Source organism: Pan troglodytes, chromosome 18, assembly GCF_028858775.2.
Source record: "Pan troglodytes isolate AG18354 chromosome 18, NHGRI_mPanTro3-v2.0_pri, whole genome shotgun sequence".
NCBI classification, from domain to species: Eukaryota; Metazoa; Chordata; class Mammalia; order Primates; family Hominidae; genus Pan; species Pan troglodytes.
Window position 1 is genome coordinate 30,596,725 of NC_072416.2, and position 24,193 is coordinate 30,620,917.

Genomic DNA, 24,193 nt, shown 5'->3' on the forward strand with positions numbered 1-24,193 from the left:
ATGCTGATGCTGCCGGCCTGGGAACCACACTTTGAGAGCCACTCCTTAGAGAAATGTAGTCACTGTCAAAACTGCAACAGGGAGAGAACAAGACGAGCCAGAAAGGAATGCCCTGATCTTTCTCTCCTTCTGCCCTCTTGATTCCCTGTAGGTGCCTCCTGTTGGCCAAAACCAATGGGCACAGAGTCCAGGCAGTTCCTAGGGCACAGAGAAGGGCAGGGAATGGACACGGAGGGGTGGATGGAGAACAGCTGGCACACCGCCCTACTTAAGGTGGTCCCCACCCCTCCTCACCGCATCATGCTTATTCCTGCACCTGCGTTGCTTTTCTTCCATAGTGGGACCACCATCACGCTCTGAAATTGTCCTGTGTATGGATTTGTCAACTTGTTTAGTACACGTGTCCTCTACAGGACGTGCAGCGTTCTTTTCCTCTGCTTTCGGATCTATTTACGTGTAGTCCTGTGTGCACTGTGGGCTTAACCACTTTCTAGACTAGGCTGGAGGCTGCGTACCCTGAAATCCTGAGAATTCATATTCTATCTCTCTATCTTAGGAATCAAAATCACAACATCAAGTAGTGATATCTGAAGGTGTCTGAATTAATCTCAATCCCTAAAAGTACACTTCTCTTCTCTTAAGTTCCCAATGTCAACGTTTTATATTCACACAGTTGTATCCCATCAACATTTATTGAGCACCTACTATGTGCCAGTCCTGGTTTTAGGTGCTGGAGATACAGCAGCGAACCACACAGACAAAATCCCTGCCCTCACGGAACTTCCATTCTCATGTTAAAGTGTACATATCAGTAATTCTTTGGAATCCTCTCTCCAAAAAATGATGTTTCCTGGCTCTTCTAAATAACACCCAGACAGGCCAGGCGTGGTGGCTCACGCCTGTAATCTCAGCACTTTTGGAGGCTGAGGTGGGCAGATCACCTGAGGTCAGGAGTTCGAGACCAGCCTGGCCAATGTGGTGAAACCCTGTCTCTACATAAAATACAAAAATTAGCCGGGCCCAGTGGTGCACGCCTGTAATCCCGGCTACTCAGGAGGCTGAGGCAGGAGAATCGCTTGAACCCAGGAGGTGGAGGTTGCAGTGAGCCAAGATTGAGCCATTGCACTCCAGCCTGGGCAATAAGAGCAAAACTCCATCTCAATAATAATAATAATAATAATAATGCCCAGACAATGTCTCTGCAACACGGAGGCCACATGTTTTCAGCAACAAATAGAAACTTCATGACCATGTATGTCTTGTTCGCTGTTGTGTCCTCAAAGCCTGGAGCAGTGATCAGTGCTGCAGACATGATTGTGGAATGAAGCAATTAATAGTACTTCATAAATCGTCTTTCTCAAGAATCTCACAAGAGCAGGGACCTACTCTGCAGAATCCAGAATGTATGGCCACAGTGAGACAGAAATTGAATCTTGGGAGTAATCTAAGACAGAAGAGACAAACAGAAAGGGATATCTACACTAGCCAAGAAAGAGCTGAGGGCTCCAACAGCAGACATTGGGCAGCCACATTGAGCCTTACACCTGCCACGAGGCAGCAGACTTAAGATCGGGAGGTCACCTTAGCCATCACGTCTGCATTCTCAGCCTTTTCCCATGGCTGGGTCTCTGTTCTTGCTACTGCCTTAATCTCAACATCTCTCTCTCTGTTTCTCTAAGTCTGAACCATCCCCATCCTTCAAGATCCAGCTCAAATGTCCACCCCACTCTCCCATCATGAAGCCCGTCTTGTTCACCAACCACTCGCTCCATCCAGAAGCAAAGTTTCTCCACTCTAAATTTCCCAAGGGTTTTATTGCAATATCACTCATCGTATTGTCACGTGCTACCCTGAGCGTGGCTTGGCCCCTCTGCTAAGCCCCCTTGGGAGGCAGATCCCACCCCAGGCTCGAGTTTGTCATGTTGCCTTAGAGCCAGGATCCCACAACCCGAAAGAGAGTCCAGGACAAGCCCCACGCAAAGGACTTGGCGTTCATCACAGCAGTGGCACGAGGTCTGAATCCATTCCCATTTTACAGATGGCACGAGGTCTGAATCCATTCCCATTTTACAGATGAGAAAACTGAGGCTCACAGAGGCAGAGTGACCTACCCAAGGTGATACAGCCACTATGTGGCAGAATCAGGATCTGGACTTAAGTCCTTATCTGTCCAAGGCTCTGTTATCACGCAGGGGACTGACTTGGTCAGAAACGGAACAAGATAGGACAGGCACGGTGGCTCATGCGTGTAATCCCAGCACTTTGGGAGGCCAAGGCAGGTGGATCACTTGAGGTCAGGAGTTTGAGACCAACATGGTCAAACCCTGTCTCTACTGAAAATACAAAAAATAGCTGGGCGTGGCAGTGTGCACCTGTAGTCGAGGCTGAGGCACAAGAATCGCTGAAACCTGGGAGGCGGAGGTTGCAGTGAGCCAAGATCGTGCCACTGCACTCCAGCCTGGGCTACAGAGTGACACCCTGCCTCAAAAAAAGAAAAAAAAAAAAAAAAAAGGACAAGGACATATTCCAGAAGGCATTCTATGGCCAGACCAGGTATCTCTAAAATCTTTTTTTAAACATTTTATTTATTATGGGAAATTTCCATCTTTTGCAAAAGTAGAGAGACTAGTACAAAAAGCCCCATGTCCCCATCACCAGCTTCAATACCTGTCAACTCAGGGCCAGTCTTGTCACCTCTACACCCCACTGTCCCCACCACCATGAGATTATTTTGAAACAAATTCCAGAAGTGGACCTAGATATGTTTTTCAGGGGTGTGTCCACCGTTCAGAAGAGACAAATGGAAGGTCATTTCTTCCTAGACCGTGTGGCATCACCTTATGGGGCAGCTGGCTTTTTGCAGCATGAGAATCAAACAGAAAATTCAGGAGGCCCTGACCTCCCCTCACCGCTAACCCCTCTGAGTCACTGTCTCCAGGGGCTCTGGCTGAGCAAGGATGGATGGGGCATCACTCAGAAATTGCCCTCAGTGCAGCAGCTTGAGCTTGTCAGCAGGCACATCGAGACTGCCATGAAACGGAGAGCCTGGCACGGGCCCTCAGCAGAAATGAGGCTTCCAGGAATCCACCACAGATAGAACTGGCCGGGTCACAGCTGCCTCACTCTGGCTCACCACTCAGGCCTGATTCCAGGAATTCCACCCCCAGATCTCCTCCTGTAGGTCTGGTTTAATTAAGAAAGAAGCTCCCGTGTGAAGGCAGCAAGGAGAGCCGTGGAGTGCACCAGGGTCACCAGGAAGGCGGACAGGGTGTGCTCCCTGGTTAAAAGCTGGGCTCTGGCTTCCCGCAGACCTGAATTCAAATCCCCACTGTGCCAGCTGGGTGCAGTGGCTCACGCCTGTAATCCCAGCACTTTGGGAAGCCAAGGTGGGCGGATCACGAGGTCAGGAGTTTGAGACCAGCCTGGCCAACATAGCAAAACCCCATCTCTACTAAAAATACAAAAATTAGCCAGGCGTGGTGGCACACGCCTGTAATCCCAGCTACTCAGGAAGCTGAGGCAGAAGAATTGCTTGAACCCGGGAGGCGGAGGTTGCAGTGAGCAGAGATCTCGCCACTGTACTCCAGCCTGGGTGACAGAGCAAGACTCCATCTCAAAAAAAAAAAAAAAAAAAAATCAAATCCCCACTGTGCCACCTGCTAGCTGTGGGACTGGGAGTAAATAATGTGTTTTTTTTTTTTTTAATATATATATTTGTTTGTTGGGTTCTTTTTTGTAGTTGTTTGCTATTAAGGTTGACCATTCCAATCTTCTGGGGTTGCTGGGAAGGCTAAATAAGGTCATTGGCATAAAACAAGACATCTTCAGTTAGGATTTAATTCAGACAACATCTGCAAAGGAATCAGCTCCATGTTTTGACACCCACACCCTCAATGTCATTCATCACAGGTCTGGAGGCGCCAGCACAGGGAGGTGTCTAGGCTCAGAAGCCACAGGACGTGAGTTCAAATCCATCCTCTGCCTCCTCATAGCCAAGTGATCTCAGGTGAGTGGCTTCACCTCTCTAGGCCCTTTCCTTGCTTGCCAGATGGAAATCAGAGCACCTTCCATCCAGGCTTGCAAAAAGGATTCAAACAAGCCAGGCATGGTGGCTCATGCTTGTAGTCCCAGCTACTATGGAGGCTGAGACAGGAGACTCACTTGAGCCCAGACTAGACAACATAGCAAGAATCCATTTTTAAAAAAGAAAAAAAGGTCAGACATGATAGCTCACGCCTGTAATCCCAGCACTTTGGAAGGCTGAGACGGGTGGATCACCTGAGGTCAGGAGTTTGAGACCAGCCTGGCCAACATAATGAAACCCCATCTCTACTAAAAATACAAAAATTAGCCTGGCATGGTGGCAAGTGCCTGTAGTCCCAGCTACTCGGGAGGCTGAGGCAGGAGAATCGCTTGAACCTGGGAGGTGGAGGTTGCACTGAGCCACCAAGATCATGCCATTGCACTCCAGCCTGGGCGACAGAGTGAGACTCCATCAAAAAAAAAAAAAAAAGAAAGAAAGAAAGAAAGAAGGAAGGAAGGAAGGAAGGAAGGAAGGAAGGGAGATGGGCGGGAGGGAGGGGAAATAAAGAAAGAAAGAAAGAAAGAGAGGAAAGAAAAGAAAGGAAAGAAAGAAAGAAAGAGAGAGAGAGAGAGAAAGGAAGGAAGGAAGGAAGGAAGGAAGGAAGGAAGGAAGGGAGATGGGCGGGAGGGAGGGGAAAGAAAGAAAGAAAGAAAAGAAAGAGAGAGAGAAAGAAAGGAAGGAAGGAAAAGAGAAAGAAAGAAAGGAAAGAAAGGAAGGAAGGAAAAGAGAGAGAGAATTGAAATGGGAGAAAGTGTGTGAAAATGGCTGCCCTGTGCTTGGCTCCATAAATAAGAGCTTTTTAAAAATTCTTTCCCTGGATCCTAAGTTAGAGACACATGTCACTCCTCCCAAGGAGAGCCCGGGCGTCTTCCCAAGCCAGAAGCAGGAGGCTGTAATTCTGCAACTTCAGCCTGAGCAGGTGGGGGGAACCTGGCAGGGCCACAGGCAAAATCAAGGGGGGTGGCCAGAGGCAGATGCCCAATGCTGGCAGAAGGTGTGCAGAGCATTGAGGGTCTGCCAAGTTACCCTTGGCATGGACATTCGGCGCCCAGGTCCTGGTTGGCAGCAGAGATGTGGGCAACGAGACAGGGGGAAGGGGTCACTGAGGAGCCCAGCATCCTTGGCTGAATCCCCAGATCCTGGGTCTGAAGATCGTGACTTCATTCCATACCCCACCAGATGGTGTTGCTGAGGCTTCCATGGAGTCAGGAGGTGGGGAGAGGCGGGGAAGGCAGGGTCAACAGAGAGAGGCAGTAGCAACAGTTTCACAAAGTCAACCAACCAATAACACGTGCTGACATGCTTTATGCGCCTACTAACGTGTGTTCTAAGTGCTTTACATGCATCAATTGCTAATCTGCATGACAGCCTATGAGGCAGCTCCTATGACCACACCCATTTTACAGATGAAGAAACTGAGGCTGGCTGGGCACGGTGGCTCACGCCTGTAATCTCAGCACTCTGGGAGGCTGAGGTGAGCAGATCATTTGAGCCCAGCAGTTCGAGACCAGCCTGGCCAACATGGTGAAACCCTGACTCTACTAAAAATACAAAATTAGCCAGGTACGATGGCACATGCCTGTAATTCCAGCTACTCTGGAGGCTGAGGCAGAAGAATCGCTTGAACCTGGGAGGCAGAGGTTGCAGTGAGCTGAGATCACGCACTGCACTCTAGCCTGGGCAATAGAGTGAGATGTCGTCTCAAAAACCAAAAACCAAAAAACACACACACAAAAAAAAAGAAAGAAAAAAAGAAACTGAGGCAGAGGGAGATTGAGTGAATCACTTGTCTAACTTTACACAGCTAGTGGTGGAGCCAGGATTCCAATCAAGACAGCTTGGCACAGAGCCTTTGATTTGGTCATTCCTCTGTACTACATCTTAGCAGAGCAGGCAGGTCCTAGTAAAATTCATTCCTCCTAAGGAAAGTCCCACACACCCTCCAGAGACCCCACACGTGGCAGGAGAACCTAGCAGCCTTCCAGACGTGCCCAGCGAAGTGGACTCAAATCTGGCTGGTTCAAAGTTTGACCCTGGTTCCGAGACCCAGATTCCACAAGCAGCAAAGCTTTTTGGCAGGTGCATGGTTAATTTTCTCCATAGTTGAGTGCTTTCGACTTGCTGGGCGGGCAGAGAAGAATCAGTCCTGGTCCCCAGCAAATGAGGCCAATGGGGAATGATTTTAACTGGTTGGCAAGGGCAAGAGTTCATACACCTTTGCTGGCCAGATTCAAGGAATTCAGCTGGGGGAAAAAAATGCCAACAGATCTTGTGTGAAGCTTCTCCTCTCACTATCTGGGCTGGCGGCAGAGCCTTGGCAAGCACTTCCTTGGATTCTCCGGAGGCCTCTGCCAGTTCAACTGACGGGGCAGCAGATGGCACACACTTCTCTGCTGATGATATTTTGATTTATTTATCTCTTACAGATGGTACCATGCCTTGATTTCTGGCAGGAGTCCAAAATGCAGGTCAACTTTCTGGGGATAATCGTTTCTACAAGTGGATGAAATACTGAAGACTAAAACCCCGCTTGGCATCATGACTGCTACACCATGGCCTCCAGACATACGTTGCTTGGGCATTTGGGGCATTTTGTATAAATCAAGGGAAGAATTTTGTTCTCAAGAATGTTAAAGCTGAAGAAGCTAAATGCTTATCTAAAATTAGAATTATAGTGATTAAATGTAAGAGATTTAAACTTACAGAGTCCTGAATTCAAGTCTCAGCTCTGCCACGTACAAGCTCTGTGACCCAGGGGTCAGACTCTCTGGGTCTTAGTTTCCACATCTGTAAAATGGTTATAATTGTCACCTCTACCACATCAGGTATGGCAGAAACAGCTAGCTATCTACCAAAAGAAGTGATCTTCTGTAGTATGGAGTTATTGCTAAGAAGTAGCTGCCCTGGCCAGGCACCATGGCTCATGCCTGTAATCCCAGCATGTTGGGAGGCTGAGGAGGGAGGATCACTTGAGGCCAGGAATTTGAGACAAGTCTGGGCAACACAGCAAGACCTTGTCTCTATAAAAAACAAAAAATGAGCCAATGTGGTGACACGCACCTGTAGCCCTGGCAACTCAAAAAGCTGTGGTGGGAGGATTACTTGAGCCCAGGAGTTCAAGGCTGCAGTGAGCTATGATTGTGCCATTGCACTCAGCCCAGCCAGGTACAATATTTCCCAGCATCCCCCGCATCCCAGTGGGGTCATGTGAGCTGTGGGTCACGTGACTAGTTCCTGCCAATATGATGTGTGTGTGCGTGAAGTGAGGCACTTCCTGGGGAAGGCTTTTATGAAATGGGTGTACTCTCTCTTTCCTCTTCCACCTAGATGCAAAGGGCTCTAAGGCTCCATGAAATGGAACAATTTGGAAGTTGCGTAGTCCCCCGGGTTAGTCTATTTTGCGTTGCTATAAAGGAATACCTGAGACTGGGTAATTTATAGAGTATGAGGTTTATTTGGCTCGCGGCTCTGCAGGCCATATAAGCATGGTATCAGCATCTGCTCTGCTTCTGGTCAGGCCTCAGGAAGCTTTTACTCATGTTGGAAGGTGAAGGGGGAGTAGGCGTATCACATGGTGAGAGCAGGAGCAAGAGAGAGGAGAGGGAGGACCTTCCAGTTTCTTTAACAACCAGATCTTGCATGAACTCATTGTCATGGGCAGGGCACCAAGTCATTCATAAGGGATCCACGCCCATGACCCAAACACCTCCTACCAGTCCTCACCTCCAACATGGGGGATCACATTTCAACATGAGATTTGTAGGGGACAAATTACCAAACCATATCATCCCAAAACACTATGTAGAGTAGAACTGCCATCCACCAGGACCACCTGTGCTGACATGTTACATGAGCAGGAAACAAACTTCTATTGCTAGCTGGGCACAGTGGCTCACACCTGTAATCCCAGCACTTTGGGAGGACAAGGCAGGAGGATCACTTGAGTCCAGGAGTTTGAGACCAGCTGGGACAACATGTTGAAACCCTGTTTCTACTGAAAATACAAAAATTAGCTGGGCATGGCGGTGCATGCCTGTAGTCCCAGCTACTCAGGAGACTAAGGAAGGAGGATCACTTGAGCCCAGGAGTTTGAGGCTGCAGTGAGCCCTGATCATGTCACTGCACTCCAGCCTGGGTGACAGAGCAAGACTCTATCTCAAAAAAAAATAATAAAAATAAAAATAATAAAAGAAAATAAACTTCGACTGTTACTCCATTGACATTTCAGGGCTTATTTGTTACAGCAGCTAGTGCTGCCCTACACATAGGGTAGCTGGAGATAAATGAGGTAATATATGTGAGGCACGTGGTGCAGGACAAGGACTCAGTTTCAGGGAAGCTTGATAAATTAAAGAATTGTGATTTTTGTAATATCATCCCATATGTTTGGTTTGGTTTAAAGCAAGGCAAATATTTTCCCCTTATCTCAGTCTTATTTCTGCCCTTTTTCTAAATATAGAGATGGGGTCTCACTATGTTGCCCAGGCTGGTCTCAAACTCCTAGGCTCAAGCAATCTTCCCTCCTCAGTTATCCTATCTCATTCTCCAAGAGCATGCTTTGAAAGAGAAATCAAAATGGGGGGCAGGGATATTGGGGAGTTTTTTTGGAGGCATACTATGGCTGACACTGTGAGATTGTGGCCCATGATTATCTGCATCTCAGCTTGCAGGAAAACAGCCTGTTGCATGGCAAGAGTGACGCCATCTTGAAGTGAAATTGCCATGATGAACAATGTTTCACTCCTGCAGCAAGGTCTTTAAACGACGCCTGTGGCATAAATAACCCCTGATAGAGAAACAATGCCCATAGCATAGATAACCCCTTGTCAAGATGCTTATCCAACATCCTCAGTGGTCATGAGTTTTGCAAGAAAGTCTGAGATGTGACCAGCTACGCATGGTTTTTATCCTAAAAGTTTGCTAGAGAAAGGATATTTTTTGGAGGTCGGTGCGGGAATCCACTGTTGCATGGCCGCAAGACACCACTTCTGTTTGTAAGCCCCTATTAATGTTTCTCTCTGAGAAACTGGATTTGTCAGCCTCTTTCTTTGGCATCTCAGCTCCTTTGGCCCTTGGAGGTGGGTTTGCATAGGCCTGCTCACTGCAGAACATGTAGCAATCCAGCCAGGAGCTGAGAGACCAAGAAATGGGCAGAGGGAATGAAGCATCCACAGGGGACATCACAGGGTAGCCAGCCACTTCTATGTGGAGTGGTGTGGCTCATCTTTTGGACACTTTTGGCCCATGGCGTGAGTACAAGGATGCCCCAGAAATGCCAGGATCACTGCTTCTGTGGGCTGCCCATTGGGTGACAGAAGCCCAGCTAGCAACAGAAGCAAAAGTAAAATGGCTTGAGGAGGAATTATAATTAGAAAGAAGTTTTTTTTAGAGCTCTACAGTCAGAAGTCAGCTTAATTAGAAGCTAATATTCAGGTTATAATTTTTTTCTAGATGGGGGAAGGCCTTTATCCTGTTTCTGGCATTTTTTTTTTCAGTCGACTGAAACACCTTTTTAAAAATTACATTTGATCCCTCTGTTTGGTGTCTTTTCTGTTGGTATAATTTTTATTTTTTTCCTTTCTTTTTTTTCTTTTTTTGGAGACAGCATCTTGCTCTGTCACTCAGGCTTGAGTGCAGTGGCACAATCATGGCTTACTGCAGCCTCGACCTCCCAGGATCAAAGTATCCTACTGCTTCAGCCTCCGGAGTAGCTGGGATTACAGGCACGAGCCACCACGCCCAGCTAATTTTTGTATTTTTTGTAGAGATGGGGTTTTGCCATGTTGCTCAGGCTGGTCTCGAGCTCCTGGCCTCAAGCAATCTTCCCGCCCCAGCCTCCCAAAGTGCTGGAATTACAGGCATGAGCCCCCATGCCTGGTCTTGTTGGCATGATTTTTGCTCTTGCTCTTCCATTTCCTTCCACTTCTGCTCCTCCTGCCTTTTGCCATCTTTGAAGCCAAATGAATCAATCTAGAGGAGACTTCCTGTGCCCCTGAGACCCTGATAGAGTCTGGATGTTTGTCCCCTCTAAATCTCATGTTGAAATGTGACCTCCACTGTTGAAGGTGGGGATTGATGGCAGGTGTTTGGGTCATGGGGGCAGATTCCTCATGAATGGCTTGCTGCCGTCCTCATGGTAATGAGGGAGTTCTTGCTCTGTTAGTTCACTCGAGAGCTGGTTGTTTAAAAAGAGCCTGCACCTCCTCCTCTCTTTCTCTAGCTCCCTCTCTCACCATGGGACACGCTGGCTTCCCCTTCACCATCCGCCATGATTGGAAACTTCCTGCAGTCTCAGCAGAAGCAGAAGCTAACACGATGCTTTCCGCTCAGCCTGCAGAACCATGAGCCAAATAAACCTTTCTTCTCTATAAATTACCCAGTCTCGGCCGGGCATGGTGGCTCATGCCTGTAATCTCAGCACTTTGGGAGGCCGAGGTGGGCAGATCACCTGAGGTCGGGAGTTCAAGACCAGCCTGACCAACATGGAGAAACTCCATCTCTACTAAAAAAAAAAAAAAAACAAAGTTAGCCAGGCAGAATCCCAGCTACCTGGGAGGCTGAGGCAGGAGAATCGCTTGAACTCAGGAGGCAGAATTTGCGGTGAGCCAAGATCGCACCATTGCACTCCAGCCTGGGCAACAAGAGTGAAACTCTGTCTCAAAAAAAACATTACCCAGTCTCAGCTATTTCATTATAACAACACAGACTAACACGACTCCTTGAGGAACACAGGAAAAGGTGCCACTCACCCCCTTTTTGGGGTCTTCTGCCTTCCTTGTGGGGTTCCAAGAGTCATGAGAAGGTTTCTCTGTGGTCTAAAACTCTGCTCTCTTTTGCATTGCTTTCTCCCATCTTTGAGGCTTTTGGGAGTACCAGGGATTACTTAGTACTATGACAGAATATGACCTTTGCGTGTGCCATGGCTGACAAGTCACTGATGAGGGCTGCCATTTTGAGGGTGGCTGACGGTGTTTACAACGAGTGTTATTGCCGCAGGGAGGCTACTCCTTTCTTTGCATGTTTAGATAAGAAAAGTGTGATCTGGCCAGGCGCAATGGCTCATGCCTATAATTTCAGCATTTTGGGAGGCCAAGGCAGGCAGATCTCTTGAGGCCAGGAGTTTGAGACCAGCCTGGACAACATGGTGAAACCCCATCTCTACTGAAAATACAAAAATTAGCTGGACGTGGTGGTGTGCACCTGTAATCCCAGCTACTTGGGAGGCTGAGGCAGGAGAATGAGAATCACTTAAACTCGGGAGGTGGAGGCTGCAGTGAGCTGAGATCACACCATTGCACTCCAGCCTGAGCGACCGAGCGAGACTCCGTCTCAAAAAAAAAAGAAAAAGATAGAAAAGTGTGATTTGGATACCTAGAGGCTATGGAAACACTTGCGACCAAGGGATAAGACTCCTCCAGGGGATGGGCTGATCACAAAGTGACTTACTGGTGCGGGGTTACCCACCAGCATTGGGGAGAATGTCCTTGCAGTGAGGTACACTGTCCTTTGCACTGTCCATGGTGCTTCTTTCTTTTGGGGGACCCAGGATCCAGTGTAAAAGTGGGTCCTTGATTTGGGGAGACCTAAGTGTTCTGCCTTCCAGCTGGACCTGCTTTTCACATCTGTAAGTATTAGGCCCTGGAAACTGCAATTCCTTCGTTGGTGCTATTTGTTAATGGGCTCCGCCCTGAGCTCAGTGGTCCAGTTGGTAGATGGAGACTAAATTAGAAGCTAACCATCTAAAATGAAATTGGTCTCAGTTCAGGCACAGTGGCTCACGCCTGTAATCCCAGCACTTTGGGAGGCCAAGGCGGGCAGATCACCTGAGGTCAGGAGTTCGAGACCCACCTGGCCAACATGGTGAAACCCCGTCTCTACTAAAAATACAAAAATTAGCTGGGCAAGGTGGCAGGTGCCTGTAATCCCAGCTACTCAGCAGGCTGAGGCAGAAGAATCGCTTGAACCCGGGAGGCAGAGGTTGCAGTGAGCCGAGATTGCACCACTGCACTCCAGCCTGGGCGACAAGAGTGAACTCCGTCTCAAAAAAAAAAAAAAAAGTTTTTAAATTGTTCATAAAATAAAATAGAAATGTCTTCAGAATTATCAGTATTAAATATAATGCAGATATTTTCGCCTGGGTCTATGGTCAGATGGGTTTAGGCTATCTCTGTTGGATGTTTTAAGGTCATAAAACTGTTGCTTCTGTCTGTGAATTTAAGTCTTGGAGCCATTTGATTCTAGACTCTAAGCAAATGGCCATGGTGAGGCCGGGGGACATGTGTGGAGGTCTCCCTGCCCCTGCTGTGCCCCCTGGCTGTGCTGGGAAGGGTCAGACATTATCTTCACAGCTCTGTCCTCTGCCTTGAGCTTTATAGTTGGTGTGTAAACTCAGGACCCAGACAAGCCCTGCCTTTCATAGCCATCCCTGGGTGCCACGTGGGTACTTGGGACCCAGAGTGACTGGGGAAGACGTTAGAAAGGATACTTGTGGGCTGGTCGTGGTGGCTCACGCCTGTAATCCCCAGCACTTTGGGAGGCCGAGGTGGGCAGATCACGAGGTCAGGAAATCGAGACCATCTTGGCCAACATGGTGAAACCCCGTCTCTACTAAAATACAAAAAACTAGCCGAGCATGGTGGCGCACGCCTGTAGTCCCAGCTACTCGGGAGGCTGAGGCAGGGGAATCACTTGAACCCAGGAGGCAGAGGTTGCAGTGAGCCGAAATCGTGCCACTGCACTCCAGCCTGGCAACAGAGCAAGACTCCGTCTCAAAAAAAAAAAAAAAAAAAAAAAACGGAAAAGATAATCGTGTCATAGTTTCAAATTCCTTTCAGTAATTTCAAATCTTAAAGTCATGTCACATTAAATAAAGTAACAGATCATCATAAAATGTCTGAGTCATTTCTAGGTAAAATACTGGAATATTAACTTTTAAACACAAGTTTAAGTTTATATACTTTAAATATATCTGTTAATAAAAAATTAAGGAAACATCTTTCTGAAAAATTATGAAATAATTTTCATCCACAAATACTGATATAAGACAGTACAAAATTACTTACTTCCTGGGTTTTTCACTGGAAATTAAGCTTACTAGGAGTTGAAATTATGGTAATTTAAACTACTAGATATAAGAGAAACAATTCTATATACAGAGTGTATAAAGAAAGCAAAATGTATTTTAGGTTAAGAAATGTTATTAAAAAGACATGAGGTTGTGGTTTTTGCTGAAGGAAAAGTAATTTTTTCTAGTTTAGAGGTTATTTAAAGGTTGATTCAAAATGAAGGAGAAATGGTATAGATAAAAATAAATGAATCTAAAAGTTGAGGTAAGAAAAAAGTAGAAAAAAGTCTTATAAGCAGTTATAAAGGATTTGTGGGAATCTTATCTGTGTGGTCCAAAGTTGACTGAAATTGGATGGATTTGTTTATAGGGTTTTATTAAAATTAGCATTTGTATTGATAATACACTAATATAAAAGTAAATTTTCATTTTCTCCTTTAAACAAGAATTTATGTCATATTAATAAGAGATAAAATTATTGTGTTTACCTTTTCAGTCAACTGCAATTAAAAAAAAAAAAAAAAAGGAGAGGGCTGGGCCTGGTGGCTCACGTCTGTAATCCCAGCACTTTGGGAGGCCGAGGTGGGCGGATCACAAGGTCAGGAGATCAAGACCATCCTGGCTAACATGGTGAAACCCCGTCTCTACTAAAAATACAAAAGTTAGCCAGCCCTGGTGGTGCATGCCTGTAATCCCAACTCCTCGGGAGGCTGAGGCAGGAGAATTGCTTGAACCCGGGAGGCGGATGTTGCAGTGAGCCGAGATTGTGCTGCTGCACTCCAGCCTAGGTGACAGAGCAAGACTCTGTCTCAAAAAAAAAAAAAAAAAAAAGAAAAAGAAAGAAAAAAAGGAGAGAAGGAGAGACAGTTTCACGCTGTCTTTATTAGGGCTTTGGATTTTTTGGAAAACTCAGTCTCCTCTCTATCAAAGAGTAAAGGTTTTTGCTTTTTGCCATCTTTGAGTTATCACTTTGGCTAAATGACTATTATTTTGCAGTCATCCAGGATCCTATTTTGATAAAGTGTTTTAAAGCTTTCTTACTTTGATATCAAGTGTTTTAAACCTTTGATATTTGACATACTTCCCAAAAGCAAATTTCAAATTCTAAACTTAAGTCTTCTTGACCCAAACTAACTTAGACATAACAAATAGGCCCCTGAAAGGCCAAGAGAGATATACTAGGCTTATTTGTTATGTTAAAATTATACGGACCAGGAGCGGATGTTCACACCTGTAATCCCAGCACTTTGGGAGGCCAAGGCAGGTGGATCACCTGAGGTCGGGAGTTCGAGACCAGCCTGCCCAACATGGTGAAACCCCCGCCTCTGCTAAAAATACAAAAATTAGCCAGGCATGGTGGCAAATGCTTGTAGTCCCAGCTACTTGGGAGGCTGAGGCATGAGAATCACTTGAACCCAGGATGCAGAGGTTGCAGTGTGCTGAGATCACACCACTGTACTCCAGCCTGGGCAACAGAGTGAGACTCAGTCTAAAAAAAAAAAACAAACAATTATATGGGAAACGTTGTCAAATAAGAAATGGTGTTTAACTTTCTTTGAGTTGTATTTGTATAAATGTGTTATTAATATGTGTCCCAAAATTGGAGGAAATTCCTAAATGTCTGATATGTCTTGGTATATGCAGTTAATTGCTTTACTCTGATTCTTTTTCCTAAAAGCTTTTTGCAAACCCTAAAGTGTGGTGTCTTCGAGGAAATTCATGGAAAGGACCCTGACAAGTCATCTTGAATAACAGGTTTCTGATAACTTTGGAGAGGATACCATTAGGCTAGTAGAAACGTCCAGGGCTCTTAATTAGCTGATGTGTTTATGAGGATTGCTAACCCAACATCAAGCAGAACAAGAATTACTCACATGGGTCTGAAATAATAAAGGACTGAAATCATTTTTATGACTTTTTGTTTGAACCATTGCTGTTTCTTTTTATGTTTTGTTTTTCAGAGTCAAAACATTTTTTTCTTTCTTTTGAGCTATTTATATCTACAGCAATTGGGCAAAGTATACACTTGTGAGCAAAATGGAGACATTTACATTTCCCTCTATCTACTTTCTCCATAATTTGGAAACTATTCATGAATATTCTTATTTTATTATAATATAGTTATTAACATACATTCACTAAGAATACGTTTTCTTTTGCCACTGGACACATTGGAAATACTTATTATGCCAAGGTTTTGACTAGAATGGTGTATTTTTAGATATGACCATTCTGCTTTAAGGAATTGAGGTTGACTTAATAGAGCCAATAAAAGGTCCTCTGGAAAGACTGGCCTAGTTCCTTGTCTTATGGTTCCCTTGCAAGATTCCTGACCTGTGATAAATAAAGAATGTCTCTTTCTAGCAGGTCCAGGAACCTCAAGATATTTTGGGACCTCAAGAAGAAAAGAATTCACCCAATTCATACAGGTAGTTTAGGCACATTTTGATGACGAATCTGTGACTTGGCTTCCTAAATCCAGACCTTTAAAAGTCTAATTCAAGTCTTTGCTATTGTGAATAGTGCTGCAATAAACATATGTGTGCATGTGTCTTTATAGCAGCATGTTTTGTAATCCTTTGGGTATATACCCAGTAATGGGATGGCTGGGTCAAATGGTATGTAACAAACCTGCACGTTGTGCACATGTACCCTAAAACTTAAAGTGTAATTTTTTTAAAAAAGTCTAATTCAAAATTCCTTATGTAAGTTCCAGCAAAGCCAACTTAAAAAGAGTCTATGTGGTCAATCGCTAGTCTTGCTCCACCTTATGCAAATAATCGGGCCAAGTACAGTAAGGCTAAAATTTATTTTGCAAATAAACTGGGTCTTACTGTGATTTTTCTTTGGTAGAAAAGGGGAATTGGAGACAGAAAAACTATCTTTCAGAAGAAAACTATAACACACCTGTTATTAGATTCCAGCCTTGACAGTTGTTTCTGAGCTTTTATTATTTGCCTACAATTTGGACTGAATGCTGAATTATTTCCTGGCTACAAGTCTCTAAAGGAGAACTGGGTTTTCATTTTCTTCGTGATGTTTTTAGTTTGCTCCCTGATAGAATAGGTTCTCTGTTTTTTGTTTTTGTTTTTTTTCATTCTGGCATACAAATTCTCTTTTTGATTGTAGTATTTGTGTGCATTATATTTCTTTTTTTGTTTGTTTTTTTTTTTTGAGATGGAGTCTCACTCTATTGCCTGGGCTGGAGTGCAGTGGTGCAATCTCGGCTCACTGCAACCGCTGCCCCCCAGCTCAAGTGATTCTCCTGCCTCAGCCTCCCGAGTAGCTGGGATTACAGGCATGCACCACCACGCCTGGCTAACTTTTGTATTTTTAGTAGACACGAGGTTTCGCCATGTTGGTCAGGTTGGTCTCAAACTCCTGACCTCAGGTGATCCGCCCGCCTCAGCCTCCCAAAGTGCTGGGATTACAGGCATGAGCCACCGTGCCTGGCCCATATTTCTACTATTCAAATTATTAATGCTATGTATCTCTCATTGTTTTACTTATTCTGAGAAAACCAAAATCGTGGTATTCCAAAGACTAGAGATTATTCAACAAAGGCTGCGAATCTCCCTCATTTGGAATCCTACTGGGCCCAATCTATTTCCCATTGCCAATGCACTGCTGATAAATCTATACCATACCAAGCATCTTCTCTCCAGACCCAGGGACTACCTCAGGAGAGGTGGGTGAGTGAGATTGTCAGGGCAGGTTTCCAGGGGTGGAGCTTAAGAAAACAGCCTGTTGCATGGCAAGAGCGATGCCATCTGGAAGTGAAACCCCCATGATGACTGATGTTTGACTCCTGCAGCAAGGTCTTTAAGCAATGCCTGTGGCATAGATGACCCTCGTCAAGATGCTTATCTAACCTCCCTAGTGATGATGAGTTTTGCAAGAAAGCCTGAGGTGTGACCAGCTATGCATATTTTACCCTAAAGGCTTCCTAGATAAAGGATATTTTCGGTTGGGCCCAGTGGCTCATGCCTGTAATCCAAGCACTTTGGGAGGCCGAAGCAGGTGGATCACCTGAGGACAGTTTGAGACCACCCTGGCCAGCATGGTGAAACCTCGTCTCTACTAAAAATACAAAAAACTAGCCAGGTGTGGTGGCGTGTGTCTGTAATCCCAGTTACTAGGGAGGCTGAGGCAGGAGAATCACTTGAACCTGGGAGGCCAAGGTTACAGTGAGCTGAGATTGTGCCACTGCACCCCAGCCTGGGCAACAAGAGTGAAACTCCATCTCAAAAAAAAAAAGGAATATTTTCTGGAGGGTGGGTGTGGGGAGCTACTGTCTCTCAGCCACCAGGCATATCACTTCTGTTACTAAGTTCCTATTAAATTTCTTTTTCAAAGAAGCCAGATTTGTGAGCCTCATTCTTGGGCCTCTCGGCTCCCTCAGCCTTTGGGGATAGGTTTGCATAGATCTGCTCATTGCAGAACACGCTTCCTCTTCTGTCCTCCCTTGACATACAATTATCCAGCTCTGCTAGAGATGGAAGCAGGAATTTAGGGATCACAGAGTCCACAACCCTCAGTTTCCAGATACAGAAACCATGGCCCAGGGAGGGCCTTGGGTGACTTGAGATCTCATCATGAGTCAGATATTAAGCTGAAGTTTGGAACCACATCCTCCACCTTATAACTAGAAGAAGGTATGAGGGAATGAGGTCCCTGCAGTCCCTGCCTACAGAAAATAATAACAGCTAATGTTTATTGAGAACTTACTATGTGCCAGGTGCTACTGAAATGTCCATATGTCTAATTCTCATAATAACTATATGAAAGAGGTAGTGTTATTATGCCCATTTTTGAATGGAGAAACAGAAGTACAGTGAGGTTTAGTACCTGAGTCAGGATTCCGGCCCAAGCACTCTAACTCCAGAGTTTCCACTTGCTTTTTGTTGTTGTTGTTGAGACAGAGTCTTGCTCTGTCACCCAGGCTGGAGTGCAGTGGTGCAATCTTGGCTCGCAGCAACCTCCACCTCCCGGGCTCAAGCAATTCTCATGCCTCAGCCTCCCAAGTAGACAGGACTACAGGCATGCACCACCATGCCCAGCTAATTTTTTGTATTTTTAGTAGAGACAGAGTTTCACCATGTTGCCCAGGCTGGCCTCGAACTCCTGAGCTCAGGTAATCTGCCAAAGTGCTGGGATTACAGGCAAGAGCCACCGCACCTGGCCTAGAGTCCCCACTTTCAATCATATTTGGAGGAATGTAATTTGTAGGAAGGATTTTATCTATTCTGTTGCACTCCAGACAGTAGAACCAGGCTCAACAGGCCCAAGGAGAGGGACTCTGCCCAATATAATCAAAGAATGGCCCAGCCTCGAAAAAAGCCCCTATGCCATGGCATTAAACTTTCCAATGGTGTAAGTGAGAGAGGAGAAAGGAAGAAGCTGGTCAGGCAGGCAGTTAGGGTGGGTCCTTAGTTGAATTCTTTCAAGCAAAAGAACAGCTTGCAGGCACAGATAAGGAAACTTGCACATGGGGGCTTGCCTAAGACATGCCCACAGCCGCAGATAAGAAAGGCTACACAGATGACTTGCCCATACATGTCCGCAATGGAAAATTCTGTCCCCTGACACATGTGCAGAAAGGGGAACAAAGCAACATGCAGTAACTCAAGCTAAGGGCTCACATGTGCACTAAGAGGACAGGGTGGAGCTACCAGAAATTCATGCCTTATGCAAATGAGACACCCAGGCCTCATCCATTTCTTATAAAAGCCTTTGCATTCAACTGTAAAAATGGCAACCCTCTTCCAGGCCCCCACTCTGCACAGGAGAGCTTTCTTCTTTTGCTTGTTAAACTTTTGCTGCAACCTCATCCTTTGTGTCCATGCTCCTTAATTTTCTTAGTCATGAGACAAAAAACTCCAGGTGATACCGCAGGAGAGACTGCTACAACAGCTACATTCTGGTGCATTGGCGAGACTGTAACATAAGGATAGGAGAAAGGCTTGAACCACCAAGGGGAGATGTTGCCAAGATATTCAAGCAGCTCATGGAGGATGGGGCTGGGCCAGTGTTTTCTCAGGCCCCTTGTGGGGGTTCAGAATGGTGGGGGGATGTGGCATTAAACTACACTGAATTGTGTCATAGGGAACAATTCTCCCTCTAATTCCTTTCCAACCCTTCAGATGACTTCCAAAAGAAAACGTCAGTTTTCTGCAAGCCTGTCTTTAACATTGCTCTAACTCTTGCTGATAATACTTCCTAATACTTCCTGTTTCAAAAAGAAAGACCACAATATCCAGCTAGAGTTTGATGGCATTATTTTTCTTTTATGCTCACATGTGCACACATGCACACACACACGTGCACATACATATTTCTTCTATTTTGGTGAGTTTTACTGGCTTTCCACTCCCAATTTTGATCTAAAGTTCCCCTTTTACATTCATTTTTGTAAGAAGACTGTGAGTCAATAAAAAAAATCATAGTAGAAGATGAGTATGTGGCTAGAAATAAATTAATAAAGGTGATATGAAAATAGCCAAAGTCTGGAAACACTGAGATAAAATAATTCTCTGCTTCTAGGCCCACTCCAGGCTGAGAGGTCACAGGGCCACCACACTGCACATAACGGAGCACCATTCACATTGTGGTTTACAGGAACAACATTCCCTGAATCGTGCAGTGCACAGCCTGTGCAGCTGTACACAGCTGCCATGGATATTTTTAGAGTTACAAATATCCCAAACATACGAGGGAAGAGAGATAATCTTCTGGCTGGCTGCCCTGAAATTGGCAGCCAAAATTTCCCCCTCCAAATTGTGTTATTTTCTGTTCATGATCTTCCTACAGCATCCCCAAGTTCAGGGGACCACCACGCATCCCAAGCAGCACTGGGTCTCAACCCAACCTCGAGAAGAATGGGAGAAACAGTCCCAGGGCTCTCCTCAGGGGAGACTCATGAACATAATCCCAGCAAGGCTGCAAAAAGATGAACTGCACATTCAAGTGTAAAGGCAGCAGGCAGACATTCTCAGACACGAACGCCCTTGGAGAATATAGTATCCATGAGCCATTCTTGAAAAAGCTAGCTGACATTGAAATACAGCTCACCAAGGAAGAATAAAATAAGCCCAAGAATGGAGAAATCATAATAAAACCCCACGGCGGGTAAGGAATCTATGTAAACGCATAACCAAAATGAAACAACTGGAGATATTGTAGTTGGAACACCTCGATGCTGTAAAAATCATATAAGCACCAAAAATCAGGAAGTCAGGGGCAGGAAGAACTGTAGTCACCACGTATTTCTTAGAATAAACCTAATATCAGAAAGATCTTGTTTAAAGACCGCAGGGACACACTTCTATCCCCTTTCCCTGCAAAACCACAAAGATAATTGTATCCCCCAAGGTTAAAAGGGCCAGGCAGAAGAGAATGGAGAGTGGAATTCAGGCCTGACACGTGAACACAAAGTGGGCCTCACTTGTCGTGAGGGACACGAGTCCCAATGGCTCTTGAACTCCTGGCCTCAAGCAATTCTCCCACCTCAGCCTCCCAAGTAGCTGGGATTACAGGCGTGTACCACCGCACCTGGCTCCAGTAGGCTCTCAACCCAGGGCCATTGAAGAAGGACCTCTCAGGTCTTAGGAAGTTCCTGTACTGATTAAAACACACACACACACAGCCAGGCACAGTGGCTCACACCTGTAATCCTAGCACTGTGGGAGGCCAAGATGGGAGGATTGCTTGAGCCCAGGAGTTTGAGACCAGCCTCGGCAACATAGTGAGACCCCATATCTAAAAAAAGAAAAAACAACTTTTCTTTAAGTAAAAACACATACAAGAAAATCAACTTACTCTCACCCATACCAACCCAGTCCTAAACAGCGCCCTCTCTCTCTCTCTGTCACTCACGCTCATTTCTCTCTAGGTCCATTGCCTCAGCCTCTCCTCTGGACTCCTTGCTTCCACACCATCAGCCACAGGAATACTTGTAGAACCCATATCTGAATTCTGCTCAGGAACCTCCAATTGCCTTTAGCTTTCACCAGAATTGTGCCCTCAAACACTTCTGGAAAATGTGGACTCCTAAAGATGCATATTCTCTGTAAACCAACAATTCCATTTCTTGGAACTCATCTTACACGTGTGCAAAATTACACAAGGTCAAGATCATTCATTGCAACCTTATTTTAATGGCAAAGGACTGGAAATAACCTAAATTTCCATTAATTAAATAAGAAACATACATTCAACTTATGGAAGGATCATGCCCATTAAAATGAACAAGGCTACTCTCTCTCTCAGAATACAATTATTAATTAATATTCACACAGAATATTAATAGTACATGGAAAAGTGGGGACCTCACTGAAGTCTGAGACCCACTGCTCATCCAGAATAAGTCTACACAACTCTGCCTGGCCCTTTTGTCTAGTGTGGTCTCTTGACATTCTCCATCAGACGCTCTATTCATTTTCCATTGCTGCTGTAACGAATTAACACAAACAAAATATAATGGCTAAAACAATACAAAATCTTTACCTTATAAATCTTTTTCCTTTTTCTTTTTTATTTTTAGACAGTGTCTCACTCTGTGCAGTGGCTCAATCTCGGCTCACTGCAGCCTCTGCCTCCCAGGCTCAATCAATTCTCCTGCCTCAGCCTCCTGAGTAGCTGGAATTACAGGCATGTGCCACCACGCCAGGCCAATTTTTGTATTTTTTAGTACAAACAGGGTTTCGCCATGTTGGCCAGGCTGGTCTCGAACTTCTGACTTCAGGTGATCCACCCACCTCGGCCTCCCAAAGTGCTGGGATTCCAGGCATGAGCCACCGCGCCTGGCCTTATCTCACAATTCTATAGGTCAGGAGTCCACCATCGTTCTCACTAGGCTAAAATCAAGGTGTAGGCCCAGCCGCCCAGTCACATCCCCTAGAGGAGGCTCCAGGGAAGATAACATGTCCTTGCCTCTTCTACCTTCTCCTGGATGCCCACATGCCTTGACTCGTGGTTCCCAATATTCGAAACCAGCCATGTCAAATCTCCCTTCTTTCACAGACACACCTCTCCCTCTGCCTACAGCTGGGAAGTGTTCTCCACTTTTTTTTTTTTTTTTTTTTTTTTTTTTTTTTTTGAGACAGAGTCTTGCTCTGTCACCCAGGCTGGAGTGCAGTGGTGTGATCTCGGCTCACTGCAACCTCTGCCCCCTGGGTTCAAGCAATTCTCCTGCCTCAGCCTCCCAAGTAGCTGGGATTACAGGTGCCCACCATCATGGTTCTCCACTTTTAAGGACTCATGGAATGAGGTCAGGCCCATTTGGATACTCCAGGATAACCTCCCATATCAAAATCCTTAATGTAATCACATCTGAGAAAGTCCATTTGCACCATGTAAGCTAACACAGTCACGGGTTGGGTTACAAAGTTTGTGATGTGGACATCTTTGCTTGTTTTCTATTGTTGATTTTATTAATTTTTATTGTTATTATTTATATTTTTTTATTTCAGTGCTTTAGGGGTACAAGTGGTTTTTGGTTACATGGATGAATTGTGTAGCGGTGAAGCCTCAGATTTTAGCGCCCCCATTACCCAAGCAGTGTCCATCATACCCGATATGTAGTTTTTCATCCCTCACTCCCTCCCACCCTCTCCACTTTTTTTTTTTTTTTTTTTTTTTTTTGAGATAGAGTCTCACTCTGCTACCCAGGCTGGAGTGCAGTGGCACGATCTTGGCTCACTGTAACCTCCACCTCCCAGCTTCAAGCAATTCTCCTGACTCGGCCTCCCAAATAGCTGAGATTATAGGCATGCACCACCACTCCCAGCTTTTTGTATTTTTAGTAGAGATGGGGCTTCACCATGTTGGCCTGGCTGGTCTTGAACTCCTGACCTCAGGTAATCCACCCACCTCGGCCACCAAAAATGCTGGGATTACAGGTGTGAGCCACCACGCCTGGCCCCTCCCCACTTCTGAGTCTTCCATGTCCACCGTACCACTCTATGTGCCTTTGCATACCCATAACTTAGCTCCCATTTATAAGTAAGAACATATAGAGTCTGGTTTTCTATTCCAGAGTTACTTCACTTAGAATAATGGAAAAATATGGGATGCTTCATGAATGTGTGTGTTATCCTTGCACAGAGGCCATGCTAATCTTTTCTGTATCATTCCAATTTTAGTGTGTGTGCTGCCAGAGCAAGCACTGATGTGGACATCTTTGGAGTGGGCGACATTATTCTACCTAGCACAGATACCCTATATCCCCAGCTACCAAAGCATTTGTCACAGCTCATCAAACACAAGACCCCACCAGGCGCGGGAGCTCCTGCCTGTAATCCCAGCATTTTGGGAGGTCGAGGCAGGAGGATTGCTTGAGGCCAGGAGCTCAAGGGCAGCCTAGGCAACATAGTAAGACCCCATCTCTACAAAAATAAAAATTAGCTGGGCATGGTGGCATGAACCTCTAGTCCCAGCTACCCGGGAGGCTGAAGCAGGAGGATCATTTGAGCCCAGTTCAAGGTTGCAGTGAGCTGTGATCGCACCACTGACCTCCAGCCTGAGCAACAGAGTGAAACCTTGTTTTTAAAAAATAAATCAATAAATAATTAAAAAAAAAAAAACAAAAACCCAAGGCTTCATGACTCTGGACCAGTCCCTCCACCTGAAATGCTTTCTCATCTGCCCAAATGCTACTCAGACGTTCAAGGCTGAACTCAAAAGCCCCTTCCTCCATGAAGCCCTCTCTGATTTCCCCCAAACAGAGTTAATGACACAGCCAGCACTTTAAAAAAGTCCCTCTATATGACACGTGTCACTTGGCATTTGAATTATATGTTTACTTGTACATCTCTCAGTAGCCTGCAAGCAATTTAAGAGTGAAAACGGACATATTCAACCACACGTCCCCACCATTCATCACAATGCCTGGAGCATAATAGGGTTTAATATTTAATAATCAATGATTGGGTCAGGTGCAGTGGCTCACACCTGTAATCCCAGAACTTTGGGAGGCCAAGGCGGGCAGATCACTTGAGGGCAGGAGTTCAAAACCAGCCTGGCCAACATGGTGAAATCCCAACTTT

At 45.5% G+C, this 24,193-nt stretch overlaps 1 protein-coding gene and 1 non-coding gene across 5 annotated transcripts in view; both read right to left on the minus strand.

Moving 5' to 3' along the window:
* The window catches only part of GSG1L (GSG1 like), a 285,264-nt gene that overhangs the window by 182,421 nt on the left and 78,650 nt on the right, over nucleotides 1–24,193 (minus strand). The window lies entirely within an intron of this gene.
* LOC112205993 (U6 spliceosomal RNA) lies at nucleotides 23,208–23,314 on the minus strand. Its single transcript, XR_002940119.1, has one exon. It is a non-coding gene; the product is annotated as a U6 spliceosomal RNA (small nuclear RNA).